The sequence below is a fragment of the Hordeum vulgare genome, chromosome 3H (genome assembly GCF_904849725.1).
Source record: "Hordeum vulgare subsp. vulgare chromosome 3H, MorexV3_pseudomolecules_assembly, whole genome shotgun sequence".
NCBI classification, from domain to species: domain Eukaryota; kingdom Viridiplantae; phylum Streptophyta; class Magnoliopsida; order Poales; family Poaceae; genus Hordeum; species Hordeum vulgare.
In genome coordinates, this window is record NC_058520.1 from 9,985,015 (window position 1) to 10,004,779 (window position 19,765).

At 47.7% G+C, this 19,765-nt stretch overlaps 1 pseudogene; it reads left to right on the plus strand.

The window, feature by feature from the left end:
- Window positions 1–520: 520 nt before the first annotated feature.
- Window positions 521–19,765, plus strand: part of LOC123439219 — a 33,189-nt pseudogene continuing 13,944 nt past the window's right edge.

The following is a 19,765-nucleotide window of genomic DNA, read 5'->3' on the forward strand; positions in this document are numbered from 1 at the left end:
GATCCCGCCCGGACGCCAGGGGCGGGGGGCTCCGTCTCGCGTGCGGCGGCGGCGAAAGAGGATTTGCATGCCAGTATCCGACAGTTGGGATCCGATTGATTTGCTTGCTCATGGTTCAGGTTCGGTTCCGCTTCCTTTTCCTTTTTCAAGCACGGCTGCCATGTATATGTATTACGGGCTGATTTGAGTGGTTTCCACATGGCACATGCAATCAACAGACGCATTGCTAAATGAGTAATGCTACGCCTACAAAAACTTACGTAAAGATTTTACGTACAAACTGATGTGTAAGATTGTGATTAGTAATTGAGGAATGAGGGGCCCCACCCCCACTGAAAATCAGGGGGGAGAGAAGAGTTAGTTTGGAAGGTTAAGTAAACCTTTGTAAGAAAAATCGGTCCTGGGTGTGGCTAGCAGCTTCAGAATGGACAAAATGTGATTTAAGTTCATTCCTACAGGGTTAGAAAAAAGAAGAACGAAAACTCAGTCCTGGTTGTGTGCTGCTGCTGCTGCTGGTCGCATGGAGGTGGCGGTGGTGAGCGTGTCGCAGGGCGCCATAGGCTTCGTGATTGCCAAGCTTGGCGATCTGCTCGCTGGCAAGTACAAGCTGCTCAAGGGAGCCAAAGGAGAGATCATGTTCCTTAAAGCTGAGCTCGAGAGCATGCGAGCATTCCTGGAGAGGATGTCGGAGGCGGAGGAGGAGCCCGACAAGCAAGCGAAGTTATGGACGAACGAGGTGCGTGATCTGTCCTACGACATTGAGGACAGTGTTGACGAGTTCATGCTCCTAGTGGAATGTGTTGGAACAAATCTTGTGATTAGTGCATAAAGTAGTTGATTAGATCATGTTTATTTTAGAATTCGGTCTTACACTAGAAGTTGCGGCTGGGTACACACGTATAGGCGTGTTCACCTGTGAAAATATGCAAAACTTCTAATGTTAGTTAGTGCATGCAAGACTGGCCAAGTCGTGGGGTTGGTTAGTGGCCGGGAGAAACGGCAGTAGAGTTAGCTCATGCATTAGTTAGTTACAGGACTGGCTGCGCATGGTGGACGTGGCGTGAGTTTAGGATTAGTTGGCAGTGGAGATACTATTGTAATGTCTATTTAAGTTGAGTAAATGAATGAAAGGAGGCTGTGAGGGCCAGCAGAAAATATGTAGGTTTTTGTGTTTCGCCGGGAGAGATGAGGCAAAGCTAGTTTTCTCCTTCCTGTGTGTGTGTGTGTGTGTGTTTTCTTCCCTGGTGTGTGTCCTTGTGTTCATGAGTGTTCTTGAGAGAAACCACAAGGAGAGTTGTGAGAGGAAGAACACGAAGCGGCGCTGCAACAAGGGCGGCGCCAACACTTGGTATCAGAGCTTGGTTGTCTTGGGCGTCGTTCGTCAGGCCGGAGGCGTGCCGGTGAGGACGGCGTTCGTCAGCGGCCGCGCGAAGCTCCGGACCGTGTGTCTGCCTATGAAGGTGCGTGGCGCTGCGGTTGCCATGGTGGACACGGTGGAGGCCACGCGGCGGACTCCATGTGAGGGGGACGTCGGTGGCGCAAGGTGGACGCCGTTGGCGGCGTGATGCTGCTAGCGGCTGGTGTGTCTTCATCATCGTCAAGCTGCGTCACGAGTGATGGAGAAAGGTATGCTGCCGGTAAGTTGTGTCACCGGCGGCAAGGAGGAGATGGCCATGGAGTGGACGTCGTTGCCATGAGGAGTTCATCGTCCATGTGCGAGTCGGCGACAAGGTGTGTCATCGTCGACAACATGGAGAGGAGTCACCGGCGAGTTGTGGCACCGGTGGCGAGGATGAAGACGAGTCATCGGCGAGTTGCGGCACCGATGGCGAATATGAGACAACGAGTGTGTCACATGACACGCTCGTGATGAAGGCATAGGAGGTGTGGCTCTCATCGAAGCAAACGGCGACGACGGAAATCGACGTGACAAGATGGCAATGGCGGCCGTCTCCGTGTTGCACTGACGACATCGACGACCATGAGCTTCAAGAGAGGAGTAAATAATAACAAGATTTGAGAGGAGATTGTTGGAACAAATCTTGTGATTAGTGCATAAAGTAGTTGATTAGATCATGTTTATTTTAGAATTCGGTCTTACACTAGAAGTTGCGGCTGGATACACACGTATAGGCGTGTTCACCTGTGAAAATATGCAAAACTTCTAATGTTAGTTAGTGCATGCAAGACTGGCCAAGTCGTGGGTTGGTTAGTGGCCGGGAGAAACGGCAGTAGAGTTAGCTCATGCATTAGTTAGTTACTGGACTGGCTGCGCATGGTGGACGTGGCGTGAGTTTAGGATTAGTTGGCAGTGGAGATACTATTGTAATGTCTATTTAAGTTGAGTAAATGAATGAAAGGAGGCTGTGAGGGCCAGCAGAAAATATGTAGGTTTTTGTGTTTCGCCGGGAGAGATGAGGCAAAGCTAGTTTTCTCCTTCCTGTGTGTGTGTGTGTGTGTGTTTTTTCTTCCCTGGTGTGTGTCCTTGTGTTCATGAGTGTTCTTGAGAGAAACCACAAGGAGAGTTGTGAGAGGAAGAACACGAAGCGGCGCTGCAACAAGGGCGGCGCCAACACTTGGTATCAGAGCTTGGTTGTCTTGGGCGTCGTTCGTCAGGCCGGAGGCGTGCCGATGAGGACGGCGTTCGTCAGCGGCCGCGCGAAGCTCCGGACCGTGTGTCTGCCTATGAAGGTGCGTGGCGCTGCGGTTGCCATGGTGGACACGGTGGAGGCCACGCGGCGGACTCCATGTGAGGGGGACGTCGGTGGCGCAAGGTGGACGCCGTTGGCGGCGTGATGCTGCTAGCGGCTGGTGTGTCTTCATCATCGTCAAGCTGCGTCACGAGTGATGGAGAAAGGTATGCTGCCGGTAAGTTGTGTCACCGGCGGCAAGGAGGAGATGGCCATGGAGTGGACGCCGTTGCCATGAGGAGTTCATCGTCCATGTGCGAGTCGGCGACAAGGTGTGTCATCGTCGACAACATGGAGAGGAGTCACCGGCGAGTTGTGGCACCGGTGGCGAGGATGAAGACGAGTCATCGGCGAGTTGCGGCACCGATGGCGAATATGAGACAACGAGTGTGTCACATGACACGCTCGTGATGAAGGCATAGGAGGTGTGGCTCTCATCGAAGCAAACGGCGACGACGGAAATCGACGTGACAAGATGGCAATGGCGGCCGTCTCCGTGTTGCACTGACGACATCGACGACCATGAGCTTCAAGAGAGGAGTAAATAATAACAAGATTTGAGAGGAGATTGTTGGAACAAATCTTGTGATTAGTGCATAAAGTAGTTGATTAGATCATGTTTATTTTAGAATTCGGTCTTACACTAGAAGTTGCGGCTGGATACACACGTATAGGCGTGTTCACCTGTGAAAATATGCAAAACTTCTAATGTTAGTTAGTGCATGCAAGACTGGCCAAGTCGTGGGTTGGTTAGTGGCCGGGAGAAACGGCAGTAGAGTTAGCTCATGCATTAGTTAGTTACTGGACTGGCTGCGCATGGTGGACGTGGCGTGAGTTTAGGATTAGTTGGCAGTGGAGATACTATTGTAATGTCTATTTAAGTTGAGTAAATGAATGAAAGGAGGCTGTGAGGGCCAGCAGAAAATATGTAGGTTTTTGTGTTTCACCAGGAGAGATGAGGCAAAGCTAGTTTTCTCCTTCCTGCGTGTGTGTGTGTGTGTGTGTGTGTTTTTCTTCCCTGATGTGTGTCCTTGTGTTCATGAGTGTTCTTGAGAGAAACCATAAGGAGAGTTGTGAGAGGAAGAACACGAAGCGGCGCTGTAACGAGGGCGGCGCCAACAGAATGCGAGCCGGACTGCGAGCCGCATGGATTTAAGGGGTTTATTTCTAGGAGCATCAACTTGTTGACGACGATGAACACTCAGCATAAAGTTGCCAAGGAGTTCCGAGGCCTCAAGAGGCGTGTTGTGGAGGTGAGCGAACGACGCGTGAGGTACAAGATTCATGGTGCTGTCTCCAACCCAAACAAGACAACCATAGGCATTCGCCTGCTGGCACTCTATGCGGACGCAGCGGGCCTTGTGGGTATCGACGGGCCGAGGGATGAATTAATTCGACTGATGGCGTGCGAAGAGGGTGGTTCTGTTCAACAGACGAAGGTCCTCTCCATAGTGGGGTTTGGAGGGCTTGGTAAGACTACACTTGCGAACCAGATTTACCACAGGCTAAAGTGGCAGGACCAGTGTCAAGCTTTTGTTTCCGTGTCCCAGAAACCAAACATAAGAATGATTTTGAGAAGAATGCTCTCTCAAGTTGGCTATGAAGTCCCAGGTGGAACTAACATGGAAATATGGGCTGAGGATGAACTGATCAGTAAACTCGGAGAATTCCTTATAGATAAGAGGTACGCCTGTTCGGAATGAACTGTGATCCAAAGTAATTTGTATTGTTTGGTCTTGTATCTGTTCTTTTTATCTTGCCAGTACTCTCCGGCAAAATTTGTGTACTCTCTGTAGATGTTCTATGCTCGTGGTTCACTAGAGAAACTAGTTAAATACCAGTTTTAATAGCTAGAATCCGATAATTGATTTCATCTATTCTGAAAATAAAGTTCCTCAAATCAACTCCTTCTCACAAATGCAGATACAAGATTCAACTTTAACCACTATTAATTCAATACATAGACAAGTAGAGTTGCATTTTTAACGTTCAAGTAATAAAGGTTTCATTTGGTTTTTTGCTCTTTGAGATAGAGACTGAGTATTCTTTCATGTATATTCTACTTTTGCATATAGTTCACTATTGCCTTGTACTTATTGTAGTTTGTATGAAATAATTTTGCAGGTACTTTATTGTAATCAATGTTTTAAATAACGGGCTACGGCAAATAGCGGCGAGCCTCTAAATCAACTATAGCGGTATATTTGTACATGATACCATTTAGCGGCACCCTGCTGAAAAGGCTATAGCGAGGCTATAGCGGGGCTATTGCGGGCTATTTAAAACTATGATTGTAATTGATGACATTTGGGATGAAACTATATGGAATGTTATTAGATGTGCTCTTCCAGAAAATATGTATGGTAGCATGATAATAACAACTACCAGAATTAATTCTGTCGCTAGAGCCTGCTGCTGCAATCAACTTGACTATGTTTATAAGATGAAGTCACTAAGCAAAGAAAACTCAAGAAACCTATTTTTTGAAATGGGTATTTCGTTCAGAAGATGCTTGCCCACCGTACTTGGAAGAAGTTTCAGCTCAAATTTTAAAAAGATGTGGTGGCTTGCCTCTTGCAATTGTGACTATATCTAGCCTTTTGGCTTTTTTTTTTTGAAAAGGAGGAAACGAGCCTCCGGCCTCTGCATCAATCGATGCATGCAGCCATATTATTCAAAATAAATGAAAATATGTGTGATGTCCATAAATCTCTGAATCTGAATACAAAAATTAAACAAATAAATTGCCCATCCGGCTTAACTGATAACAGACTACGATGCCTATACACCTAGCCTATTATTAGCACGACATCCAAATCGGTTGAAGATAACCCGAGAGACCGTCTCCCATCGGTTGCACCCAATATCCATAAGATCCCTGGATTCCACATGACTGAGTAACGACCACATACGGATCCAGGACGTTGCTCTGAAAATAACCTGCAAAAAGTTGTTGAAATTCTTGGCATTAAAAATCATGTCATTCCTAGCATTCCATATAGCCCAAAATAACACACAGACTCCAATTCTAATAAGTTTCGATATTCTGCCGTCGACTCCATTGAGCCACATTGTGAATAACGAATTCATACATGTAGGTGGAGATATATTAAAAGCTATATGTAGTGTGCGCCAAAGAAGTTTTGCAAGGGGACAGTCTAAGAACAGATATTTAATTGTTTCATTTTGCTCACAAAAACAACAATTCACCCTGCCTCTCCATCTTCGTTTTGTTAAATTATCTTTGGTTAATACCACACCCTTGTGTATGAACCACATGAAAATTTTAATCCTTAGGGGCACCTTGATTTTCCATATATGTAGTGATCTAGATATTGGTGCAATATTAATGAGATCAGTGTACATGGATTTAACTGAGAATACTCCGTTGGCAGCCAAATTCCAACGAATAGTATCTGTCTGGGTAGATAGTTGAATCTGCATTAGCCTTCTGACCAGATGTAACCATGTGTTCCACTGTTGTCCAACTAAAGCTCTCCTAAATTGTATGTTAAGAGGTATGGATTGAAGTACCGTGGCAACATATTCCTCTTTTCGTTGGGCAATGTTATATAGAGTTGGATATTGAAGGGCTAGGGGAGTGTCTCCCAACCAAGTATCCTCCCAAAACCTTGTTGATGCACCATCCCAACTACAAATCTTACCCACTGGAAAAAGGTCACCTTTACCTTCATTAGACCTTTCCAGAAAGGAGAATCCTCTGGTCTAACTTTAACCTGTGCTAAAGTTTTTGAATGTAAGTATTTATTTTTAAGTATTTAAAACCACATTCCTTCGGTTTCCGTAGATAGCCTAAAAAGCCATTTGCTGAGAAGGCATCTGTTCTTGACTTCTAAGTTTTCAATACCCATACCACCCTGTTCTTTAGGTCTACATATAATATCCCAACGTGTCAGTCTGTATTTCTTCTTGGCCCCATCGCTTTGCCACAAGAAACGAGACCTATAAAAATCTAGTCTTTTCCGACCCCCTACTGGTATTTCAAAAAAAGACAAGAGAAACATGGGTAGGCTAGTTAACACTGAATTTATTAATACTAGCCTTCCTCCATATGACATAAGCTTGCCCTTCCAACAACTTATTTTTTTTTCAAATATATCTTCAATACATTTCCACTCCTTATTCGTCAGTCGCCTATGATGAATAGGAATCCCAAGATAGCTAAATGGTAGTGATCCCATTTCACATCCAAAAAGCTGTCTATAAGCGTCTTGTTCCTCTTTTGCCTTTCCAAAGCAAAATAGTTCACTTTTGTTGAAATTTATTTTTAATCCTGATAATTGTTCAAAAAGACACAATAATAGTTTCATGTTCCTTGCTTTGGCCATATCGTGCTCCATGAAAATAATTGTATCATCCGCGTATTGTAGAATAGACACCCCTCCTTCTACAAGACGTGGTATGAGGCCTCCAACTTGGCCTTTTTCTTTGGCTCTATGTATTAATATTGTTAACATGTCTGCAACTATGTTAAACAACACTGGGGATAGTGAATCACCTTGCGTGAGTCCCTTGTGTGTTTGGAAAAAATGACCTATGTCATTATTAACTTTAACACCTACACTCCCTTTTTGGATGAAATTATCAACCTGATTTCTCCATGTATCATTGAATCCTTTCATACGTAAGGCCTGTTGGAGAAAAGACCATTTGACTTTATCATATGCTTTCTCGAAATCCACTTTAAATATAACCCCATCTAGTTTCTTTCTATGGATTTCATGCAACGTCTCATGCAAGACAACAACACCCTCCAAGATATGTCTCCCAGGAATGAACGCAGTTTGCGTCGATTGGACTACAGAATTAGCAATCTTTGTTAATCTGTTTGTACCAACTTTTGTAAAAAATTTGAAACTCACATTCAGCAGACATATCGGTCTAAACTGTTCAATTCGAATAGCTTCCGCCTTTTTTGGCAACAATGTAATTATTCCAAAGTTGAGATGGAATAATTGCAACTGACCATTAAATAAATCATGAAACATACGTGTCAAGTCACTCTTAATGATGTACCAACATTTCTTATAAAACTCTGCAGGGAACCCATCTGGTCCCAGTGCTTTATTTAATTTCATTTGTGTGATTGAGTCATATACTTCCTTCTATGTAAATGGAGCTGATAACACCTCATTTTCATCTGCATTTAGTTGAGGTATATCATGATTGATGCTTTCATCCAGAGAGACCCCCGTCTCTTCTGGTTTAGCAAATATATTTTTGTAAAATTCAGAGATATATAATTTTAAGTTCTCGTGTCCTATAATTGTTCCTTCATCTTGCTCAAGTTGAGTTATTTTTTTCTTCCTGTGTTTGCCATTTGCAATCATGTGGAAGAATTGTGTGTTATCATCCCCATGAACCACCTTTGCCACCTTGGCTCTAGTTGCCCATTTCATCTCCTCTTCTCTTAGGAGTTTTTGCAACCTCCTCTCAGCATCAATCTTCTTATTCCTGTCCGTCAAATTGAGTTGATTAGACTCCGCTTTAATGTCTAATTCATCAATCAGACGACTAAGCAGTTATTTTTCAAGTCTATATTTACCACTCTGATTTTTTGCCCATCCTCTCAAAAACTGACGTAAATTTCTAATTTTATTTTGCCATATTTCGATATTTGTTATCCCACCCGAATCCCTTGCCCATTCTTCGGCTATGAGATCCATGAAACCCTCTCTTTCAAACCAACTTAATTCAAAAGAAAAGATATTTCTATTTCCCACATGATTTGCCTCTCCGGAATCCACTAGGAGAGGTGTGTGATCAGATATAGCTCTTTGCAAGGCATGTACTGTAACCAGGGGGTATTTCTGTTCCCACTCAACACTGGTCAGTACCCGGTCCAATTTCTCATATGTTGGTACCGGTAAAGAATTTGCCCAAGTAAATTGTCTACCAGTGAGATCAATCTCCCTCAAATTGAGACTCTCAATGACCATGTTAAACATAGTGGACCACCGTGTATCAAAATTATCATTATTTTTTTCATCTTGTCTTCTAATGATGTTAAAGTCTCCCCCACCATTAGTGGTAGTCTTTCGTCTCCACAAATCCGTACCAGATCTGCAAGAAAATCAGGTTTGAGTTCTGGTTGCGCTGCCCCATATACAGCCACCAGAGCCCACCTGAACCCATCGATCTTCGACCTCAGTCGAAATTTAACCGTGAACTCGCCATATATCACATTCATCACCTCTAATATTTCACATTTTACCCCAAGTAAGATCCCACCAGATCTTCCCCTTGGCGGCAAACAATGCCAGTCAAAATCAACCCCTCCCGAGAGGATATTAAGAAATTGCGGTGTGAAGTTATCCCTACCCGTTTCTTGTAAAGCTATAAAGTCAAGTTTATGTTCGAGAGATGCTTCTCTAAGGAACCTTCTTTTAGCCAAGTCCGCTAGACCTCTGCTATTCCAAAAAATTCCTTTCATATCTCATCATGAAATTTTTCTTTTGTTTTACTCTGGCACTCCTCCTAACCACTGATTGAGGAAATACTTTTCTTTTCCAAGGTCTCTTGGGTTTGTCTTTAATATCATCTAAGTTATTTTTTACTATTGTGACATTTGGATGACAACCGTCAATGGAAGGAGCCACATACCCCTCCGATCCCATGTCATCCAGTTCTACCTCATCTTCCTCTAAATGTAGTAAATTGTCACATAGATTCTGTAATTGTGCACCTCCTAAGTCATTAATATCTGAATCTTTCATTGGTTTTAACGCTGCTAAATGCTGAATAAAATCAATGGTTCTGTCTGCTTCTAAGTCTAAAATATCATTGATAGATTTAGCTAATTGTTTGCCTGAGGAACCAAGAGAAATACCTATGTCGCTAGCATTATTAATCGCTGCCTGCCGGCGTGGAAGGAAAAAAATGATTTTGAGGAGTATGGTTCAATGCAGTGCTTTCCCTCGAATCCTGTGGCATGCAGTTATTCCAAACCTGGCTGCCGTTGCCCTGCGGCGTACTAGGAAACATAGCCTTGCCTCCGCTATTATCCTGCTGCGCTGGGAGTATTGCACTTTCCTGGACCGTGCATGCATGCTGTATGTGGCTTTTGGCCCCGTGCATGTCCTGGGCCATGCACGCATGCTGTAGCTGATTGGTATTTGGAACATGCACAATAACATTGTTGACCGCAGTGCCATGTATGTCATGTGGCATGTCCTCCTGATGTGCCATCATGCATGTATGGTTGCTAGTGACAGTAGTTGTTAGTGCTTCATTAATCTTTTGTTGAGCACCCAACTTTAATTGAGTTGCACCCCCTAAGTGACCCATGTCGTGGGTATAAGCCTGACAGTAGATGTGTAGGGTACGAATGAGATGGGCAGAGTCCTAGCTACGGCGAGGTTGTATGAGTTCGGGCCCCTCTGCGGTGGAGGTAACAGCCCTACGTCTCCGTGCTCTCGGAGCTTGTTACCGAGTGTGATATGGAGTACAAAGATTTGCTAACCCTTTTACCAGTGGGGGAGGGCGGCTTATATAGAGTGCGCTGCCCTCCACAACGGTTCTGATTCAAGGGTGGAGTAGTGGTGATTGAATGCATACGTTACAGGTAACGTATGCTCTAAATGCTAGTAAATGCACCCGGAAACGTACAGCAGTTTCCCTCCAGAGAGGTTACGGCGCACCGAGTGTATCCAGTCGGTAGGCCCGGTGTTCTCCGAATGTTAGTCCGCGACTGGATGATTCCGGGCCTGCTACCGACTGGATGATGGGGGCACCTTAATTCAGTCGGGGCATACTTAAGGTCCTGTCCCTTGTGTGGGGTATCCCTTGGGTAGGACGTGTAGGGCAGTCCTATGACCCTACCCTAGGACTATGACCCCATCATTAGTCCCCGAATGGATTGGGGTTGAAACGTCGAAGCGGTGCTTGAGGTTCAGATCTGACTGAACTAGGTTCGGCTTGGGCGTTGCTTGCCCTTATCCATTTTATCTTTCTCTCGACCAACGCTCCGAGTGGAAGTGCTTGCGAAACAGACTGTCGGGAACCGAGTGCTTCCACGACATCTTTTGACGCGAGTGGTCAACTGACAGCGGCGGATTTTCCGGGATCTCAAATTTCGGGTTCCGCGCGCTTAGCGGGGACGACGTCAGCGCGCTCGAATAGCGCCTGACTCCTCGATCCTCGCGCCTTCAACTCCTCCACTGATATCGCAGCGGCTGGTTGGGCGGATAAGATTCCGGGCCCGCTCGCCAGCGACCCAGTCGGTGCTCTATTTAACTCTGGGCGACGAGACCTTCCGGTTACGCTCGCCGAATCCTTTGCTCTCGCTCGCTCCGTCTTCCTCGCCACCTCCTGCGCCTATACGCCCTTCTCTTCCCCTCCTTCTCGAGAGTTCACCGTCGCCGCCATGACCAAAGGTCGGACCAGCAAGATGGAGGCGAGGAAGAAGAAGACCAAGGCGGTGGCTGCTCAGCGGCGGCAGCGGCCGTTGCCGGCGGGGTGGATCCAGGGAGACTTTATCCCCTCCACGGTGACGGAGGGAGACCTGCTGGAGCTGGTAGAGCACGGCCAGCTCATGCATAGGTCCTGGAGGCTGCCGGCGGACGACGAGGTCGAGCCGGCGCCACGGGAGGGGGAGCGCGTCTTGCTCCTCAGTCATGTTCACAGGGGTTTCTCTCTGCCCCCGCATCCTTTCTTCAAAGGTATCATGAATCATTTTGGTGCTCAACTCCATCACTTCCCTCCGAATGCCATCGCCCACCTTTCTGCCTTCATTGTTTTGTGCGAGTGCTTTATCGGTTGCCCCCCATTGGGGTTTATTCAAACATATCTTCTCCGCCCGCTCTCAAACCATCAAATGTCTTAGTCAGTCGGATGACAAGACGCATCTCCTCCAGCTCTGCGGGGGTTTAGGGTTTCAGAAGAAGAGTCAGAGCAGCTACCCTGCTCTCCAGTTGAGCGAGTCGGTTAGGAACTGGCAGTCGACGTGGTTCTACTGCCAGGACATAGCCTGTCCGAACGCGTCGACTGGACTGCCTCCATTTAGTCTAGACCGCCCTGCCCCGCCCAAACAACTCGCCCTCTCGAAAGCCGAGAAGAACGACATCCAGCCTTTGGTCGAGGCACTCGTGGATGTTGTCAGGCGGGGGGTCACCGGTATTGACCTGCTAGAAGTCTTCATCGGTCGGCGAATCCAGCCTCTGCAGGCCCGCCACCATGCTATGTGGCACTACACAGGGCCCGAGGATTCCACTCGGACCAACGTGGAGGGCATTCTCGAGGAGAAGGTGACCTCATGGGTGCTCCAAATCACGGGTCCCTGTGAGAACCCCAAAGGAGCCCGCCGAGTGACGCCTTACAGCGCGGACAACCCTCCACCGAATCAGGTGAGTAGCATTAGCCGAGTGCATTGAACTGTCTTGATTTCAGTCGTTTATTTATATCTCCGTGTGATGCTTAATGTTTCCGACTGAACCTCATGCAAGAGTGGACCAACTGGTCCTCCCCCGTCTCGAACGGGAATCCGGAGGAGGAGGAGGAAGAAGGCAGCCAGGAGGGGAGCGTGGAGAGCGCCGAATACGTCTCCGACAGCGGGGAGTCGGAGGAGGAAGACAGCGAGGAAGAGGAAGAGGATGAAGAGCCAGATTCGCCACCTCCACGGCTAGAGCATCGAAGTAAGCGTCGGCATGAGCCTGCCGTCCCTTCAGCCCCTCCTACGTCGTCGAGTGCTCCGCCTGCTGCCCCGGCGGTACCGAGTGTTCGAGGCACCAAGAGGGCCAGGGACGCAGCCGCTGAACTTGCAGGCCAGTCTTCCAGGGCACCCAAGCCGAGTGGGCCCAAACCTAGGAAGGCTCTGCCGCGGATGAGGATGGCCATTCCCGTCACATCCACGTAAGTGAATCTAACTTTCGGTTCTTTCTGTTGACCGAGTGAACTCCTGCTTTACAAGTCAAATGGACTTCACTCGACAGGGTTGCCACTTCTGCGACCTCGCCGGCCCGCCAAGGGGACGACCCCATGGACACGGACGACGTCGTTTCGTCTCAGCCAGGTATGTTGTGGGAGAGTCGGGTATTTTATTCCTGTAGACTGCGCCATCCTTTTCTTTTTCTGAGGCGTTATGTTATTTGGCTTGTCAGGGGCGATCTGCCTGGACGAGGGTGACCAGGGGAGAGCCGACCCCGTCGTGGAGCCTGTCCTAGAGCCTGTCCTTGAGGCCGCTCTTCCTGCTGCCGCACCTGCCGCCAACGCTCCTCCGACCGAAGTGCCTCCACCGACTGAAGTGCCTCCACCGACTGAACCGGTGCCGGTGGGTGAGGAACTTACTGGGGCGAACCTTGGGATGCCCCAGGAACTTCCCACGATTCCCGGTTCGTCGAATGCTGAATTCAGCATTCGGTGTGTCCCAGAGGAGCAGGTGGGGCGGCCAAGGGGGCCATGATCCAGGCGGAGCTGATGGCCGGAGAGGCCAAGAGGGCTTACGACTCCATTGCGGCCTTGTACCGGCGGAGCTTGGAGCTGCGCGATGACATCCGAGTAAGTAGTCTAGTAAGTACTTACTTTTCTTCTGTAACCCACTGGGTGTTGTCTGCTGTTTGCAATGGGTTCACTCCGAGTGAACCCAGTGGGTGTAGCCCCCGAGACTTCTGTCGAGTGCTTGCACCGACAGTTGTCTTTATACATTTGGTCTTTAGTTTAGTTGTGTCCATAGACAATATTTCCGAGTGCGAGTACTTATTGCAGTCGGAGCGCTCTTGCGGTAAGAGTCTCCGAGAGTAAGTTGCACGCAGGTGGAGTAGTATTAGCCCCTGAGGCGTAGGTGAAAACATGCATCTCAATAGGGCGGGCCTGCTTGAGGTGCATGCCAGTGGGGTCACTCTTAGTGAACCCACTGGGTGTAGTCCCCGAGACCGCTGTCGACTGCTTGCGTCGGCAGGGGTCTGAAGAACTTATACTGTGTATTGAGAAACTTGCTGATTACCCTTTGTTTCGTGGTGTAGAAAACTTGTGAAATGGGAACTGCTTATGAAGCCTTGAGGGCGGAGAGGAACCAGTATGCTGGTGAACTGGAAGCTGCAATGCTCGCCATGGCCGGCATGAAGGACGCGCTGGAAGTTCGAGAGAAGTCCTTGGAGGAGGCGCTGGAGGCAAACAGGGTGTTGGTGGCGGAGGTGGAGAGACTGAAGAAACAGAGGACTGAACTGCACAATCAAATGGTTGTTCGGAACAAACGATGGACAGCTCAGGAGAAGTATGTCAACGACTGGGCTGTCCAGATGATGACTCGTCTGGCAGGTAAGTCTTATGCTTTGTCGAGTGGTTGTACCGTGTGACGAACACTCGGTTTTTACTGTCTGTTTGCTCATTTGGTGCAGATTTTTGTGGTGACGCCGAAGCTGAAGCGGCGGCTGTAGAGCGGTCCATGAAGGACAATGTGCCACTCAACGAGGACGCCAACCGGGATCTATTCCGGGCGCATATCCGTGTAGGCAAAGTGGGTCCTTTCGTCAGCCGACTGAGAGAAGTCATCGGCCGCATTGAGAAGGAGCTTTGGCCGGAAGACGAGTCGCGGCAGGAGATGGAGACTCTGTTGGGGCGACTGGAGGAGATTCCGGACCGAGTGCAATCCTAGAAGAAATCGGCAGCGCGTTGCGGTGCTGTCGTTGCGCTGTCCTTGGTCCGAGTCCATTTCAAGGAGGTGCGGGAAGATAAGCTGAAAGCATTGAAGGTCGCCAACACGAAGAAGCTTCAATTCGAAGACTTCATGGAGACGTTCCTTGAGACTGCCACCCGCATCGCTGATGGAATCGACTTGGACACTTTTGTGGAGCCCTCTAGTCCTGACGCCGGCCCAGCTGACGCGTGATCAAACTCTATCCTCGGTATGCCGAGTGTTTACCTGTAAGATACTGTGGCCACTTCTGTTGGCCGTCATACTTTTAGATCGGTGCGGGTAATCTTGATCCGCACTGACTCAGCTATTGTTTTTGGACTTATGTTGTCGGAATGAAAACATTTAGTCTTTTGTTGAAATGTTGTTTCTAGTGGAACACTTAGTGCGTACTCGGAGAAGAGTAAGACTTAGGTGATTCTTGGTCACGTCTAAGTCCCCGAGTGGGACTTGTAGTGCACACTCGGAGGAGATTAAGACTTAGGTGATTCAGGATCGCAGCTAAGTCGCCGAGTGTGACGTATAGTTCACGCTCGGAGGAAGTTATTACTTAGGTGATTCTTGATCACAGCTAAGTCTCCGAGTGCGACGTATAGTGCACACTCGGAGGAGATTAAGACTTAGGCGATTCAGGATCGCAGCTAAGTCGCCGAGTGTGACGTATAGTTCACGCTCGGAGGAAGTTATTACTTAGGTGATTCTTGATCACAGCTAAGTCTCCGAGTGCGACGTATAGTGCACACTCAGAGGATGTTAATACTTAGGCGATTCGTGATCACAGCTAAGTCTCCGAGTGCAACGTATAGTGCACACTCGGAGGGAGTTATTACTTAGGCGATGCAGGATCGCAGCTAAGTCCCCGAGCGCGACGTGAAGTGCACACTCGGAGGAAGGTAGTACTTAGGTGATTCTTGATCACAGCTAAGTCCCCGAGTGCGACGTATAGTGCACATTCGGAGGAGGTTAGTACTTAGGTGATTCTTGATCACATCTAAGTCCCCGAGTGCGACGTGAAGTGCACACTCGGAGGAAGGTAGTACTTAGGTGATTCTTGATCACAGCTAAGTCCCCGAGTGCGACGTATAGTGCACATTCGGAGGAGGTTAGTACTTAGGCGATGCAGGATCGCAGCTAAGTCTCCGAGTGCGACGTATAGTGCACACTCGGAGGAAGGTAGTACTTAGGTGATTCTTGATCACAGCTAAGTCTCCGAGTGCGACGCATAGTGCACACTCGGAGGAGGTTAGTACTTAGGCGATTCAGGATCGCAGCTAAGTCCCCGAGTGTGACGTATAGTGCACACTCGGAGGAAGGTAGTACTTAGGTGATTCTTGATCACAGCTAAGTCCCCGAGTGCGACGTATAGTGCACACTCGGAGGAGGTTAGTACTTAGGCGATTCAGGATCGCAGCTAAGTCCCCGAGTGTGACGTATAGTGCACACTCGGAGGAAGGTAGTACTTAGGTGATTCTTGATCACAGCTAAGTCCCCGAGTGCGACGTATAGTGCACATTCGGAGGAGGTTAGTACTTAGGCGATGCAGGATCGCAGCTAAGTCTCCGAGTGCGACGTATAGTGCACACTCGGAGGAAGGTAGTACTTAGGTGATTCTTGATCACAGCTAAGTCCCCGAGTGCGACGCATAGTGCACACTCGGAGGAGGTTAGTACTTAGGCGATTCAGGATCGCAGCTAAGTCCCCGAGTGTGACGTATAGTGCACACTCGGCGGAAGTGAGTACTTAGGCGATGCAGGACCGCAGCTAAGTTTTTTTTTGTGTGAGAACTCTGAATCTGCGCAAAACTGAATCTGCTGAATATATTATTTCTTCAAACTTGTTCGTTACACTGCTTCAGTCGACGGTCACGTATAAAAACGCTTGAGGAGATCTCCGTTCCATGCACGCGGCTCGTCTGTTGGAAATATGCCCTAGAGGCAATAATAAATTAGTTATTATTATATTTCTTTGTTCATGATAATCGTTTATTATCCATGCTATAATTGTATTGATTGGAAACACAATACTTGGATGGATACATAGACAAAACACTGTCCCTAGTAAGCCTCTAGTTGACTGGCTCGTTGATCAAAGATGGTCAAGGTTTCCTGGCCATAGGCAAGTGTTGTCACTTGATAACGGGATCACATCATTAGGAGAATCATGTGATGGACTAGACCCAAACTAATAGACGTAGCATGTTGATCGTGTCATTTTGTTGCTACTGTTTTCTGCGTGTCAAGTATTTATTCCTATGACCATGAGATCATATAACTCACTGACACCGGAGGAATGCTTTGTGTGTATCAAACATCGCAACGTAACTGGGTGACTATAAAGATGCTCTACAGGTATCTCCGAAGGTGTTAGTTGAGTTAGTATGGATCAAGACTGGGATTTGTCACTCCGTGTGACGGAGAGGTATCTCGGGGCCCACTCGGTAATACAACACCACACACAAGCCTTGCAAGCAATGTGACTTAGTGTAAGTTGCGGGATCTTGTATTACGGAACGAGTAAAGAGACTTGCCGGTAAATGAGATTGAAATAAGTATGCGGATACTGATGATCGAATCTAGGGCAAGTAACATACCGAAGGACAAAGGGAATGACATACGGGATTATATGAATCCTTGGCACTGAGGTTCAAACGATAAGATCTTCATAGAATATGTAGGATCCAATATGGGCATCCAGGTCCCGCTATTGGATATTGACCGAGGAGTCTCTCGGGTCATGTCTACATAGTTCTCGAACCCGCAGGGTCTGCACACTTAAGGTTCGACGTTGTTTTATGCGTATTTGAGTTATATGGTTGGTTACCGAATGTTGTTTGGAGTCCCGGATGAGATCATGGACGTCACGAGGGTTTCCGGAATGGTCCGGAAACGAAGATTGATATATAGGATGACCTCATTTGATTATCGGAAGGTTTTCGGAGTTACCGGGAATGTACCGGGAATGACGAATGGGTTCCGGGAGTTCACCGGGGGGGCAACCCACCCCGGGGAAGCCCATAGGCCATGAGGGTGGCGCACCAGCCCTTAGTGGGCTGGTGGGGCAGCCCAAAAGGGCCCTATGCGCCTAGGAAAGAAAATCAAAGAGAAAAGAAAAAAAAAAGAGGAGGTGGGAAGGGAAGGAAGGACTCCCACCCACCAAACCAAGTCCAACTCGGTTTGGGGGGGGGAGCCTTCCCCCTTGGACTCGGCCGACCCCCTTGGGGCTCCTTGAGCCCCAAGGAAAGGTCCCCTCCCTCCCACCTATATATACGGAGGTTTTAGGGCTGATTTGAGACGACTTTTCCACGGCAGCCCGACCACATACCTCCACGGTTTTTCCTCTAGATCGCGTTTCTGCGGAGCTCGGGCGGAGCCCTGCTGAGACAAGGTCATCACCAACCTCCGGAGCGCCGTCACGCTGCCGGAGAACTCTTCTACCTCTCCGTCTCTCTTGCTGGATCAAGAAGGCCGAGATCATCGTCGAGCTGTACGTGTGCTGAACGCGGAGGTGCCGTCCGTTCGGTACTAGATCGTGGGACTGATCGCGGGATTGTTCGCGGGGCGGATCGAGGGACGTGAGGACGTTCCACTACATCAACCGCGTTCACTAACGCTTCTGCTGTACGATCTACAAGGGTACGTAGATCACTCATCCCCTCTCGTAGATGGACATCACCATGATAGGTCTTCGTGCGCGTAGGAAAATTTTTGTTTCCCATACGACGTTCCCCAACAGTGGCATCATGAGCTAGGTTCATGCGTAGATGTCTTCTCGAGTAGAACACAAAAGTTTTTGTGGGCGGTGATGTGCGTTTTGCTGCCCTCCTTAGTCTTTTCTTGATTCCGCGGTATTGTTGGATCGAAGCGGCTCGGACCGACATTACTCGTACGCTTACGAGAGACTGGTTTCATCGCTACGAGTAACTCCGTTGCTCAAAGATGACTGGCGGGTGTCGGTTTCTCCAACTTTAGTTGAATCGGAATTGACCGAGGAGGTCCTTGGATGAGGTTAAATAGCAATTCATATATCTCCGTTGTGGTGTTTGCGTAAGTAAGATGCAATCCTACTAGATACCCATGGTCACCACGTAAAACATGCAACAACAAAATTAGAGGACGTCTAACTTGTTTTTGCAGGGTATGCTTGTGATGTGATATGGCCAACGATGTGATGTGATATATTGGATGTATGAGATGATCATGTTGTAATAGTTAATATCGACTTGCACGTCGATGGTACGGCAACCGGCAGGAGCCATAGGGTTGTCTTTATAACTAACGTTTGTGCTTGCAGATGCGTTTACTATTTTGCTAGGACGTAGCTTTAGTAGTAATAGCATGAGTAGCACGACAACCCCGATGATGACACGTTGATGGAGATCATGGTGTGACGCCGGTGACAAGAAGATCGTGCCGGTGCTTTGGTGATGGAGATCAAGAAGCACGTGATGATGGCCATATCATGTCACTTATGAATTGCATGTGATGTTAATCCTTTAATGCACCTTATTTTGCTTAGAACGACGGTAGCATTATGAGGTGATCTCTCACTAAAATTTCAAGACGAAATTGTGTTCTCCCCGACTGTGCACCGTTGCTATAGTTCGTCGTTTCGAGACACCACGTGATGATCGGGTGTGATAGACTCAACGTTCACATACAACGGGTGCAAAACAGTTGCGCACGCGGAACACTCGGGTTAAGCTTGACGAGCCTAGCATGTGCAGACATGGCCTCGGAACACATGAGACCGAAAGGTCGAGCATGAATCGTATAGTTGATATGATTAGCATAGAGATGCTTACCACTGAAACTATTCTCGACTCACGTGATGATCGGACTTGAGATAGTGGATTTGGATCATGTACCACTCAAATGACTAGAGAGATGTACTTTTTGAGTGGGAGTTCTTAAGTAATATGATTAATTGAACTAATTGTCATGAACATAGTCTAATGGTCTTTGCGAATTACGATGTAGCTTGCGCTATAGCTCTACTGTTTTTATATGTTCCTAGAGAAAATTTAGTTGAAAGTTGATAGTAGCAAACTTTGCAGACTGAGTCTGTAAAACCGAGGATTGTCCTCGTTGCTGCGCAGAAGGCTTATGTCCCTAATGCAACACTCGGTGTGCTGCACCTCGAGCGTCGTCTGTGGATGCTGTGAACATCCGACATACACGTTTCTGATGACTACACGATAGTTCAGTGCAAAATACTTAAATGGCTTAGAAGCAAGGCGCCGAAAACGTTTTAAAACGTCACGGAACATAAGTGATGTTCTAAAGAGATGAAATTGTGATTTCATGCTTGTGCCCTTGTTAAGAGGTACGAGACCTCCAACAAGATTCTTTGTCCACAAAGTAAAGGAGAAAAGCTCAATCGTTGAGCATGTGCTCAGATTGTCTGAGTACGACAATCACTTGAATCA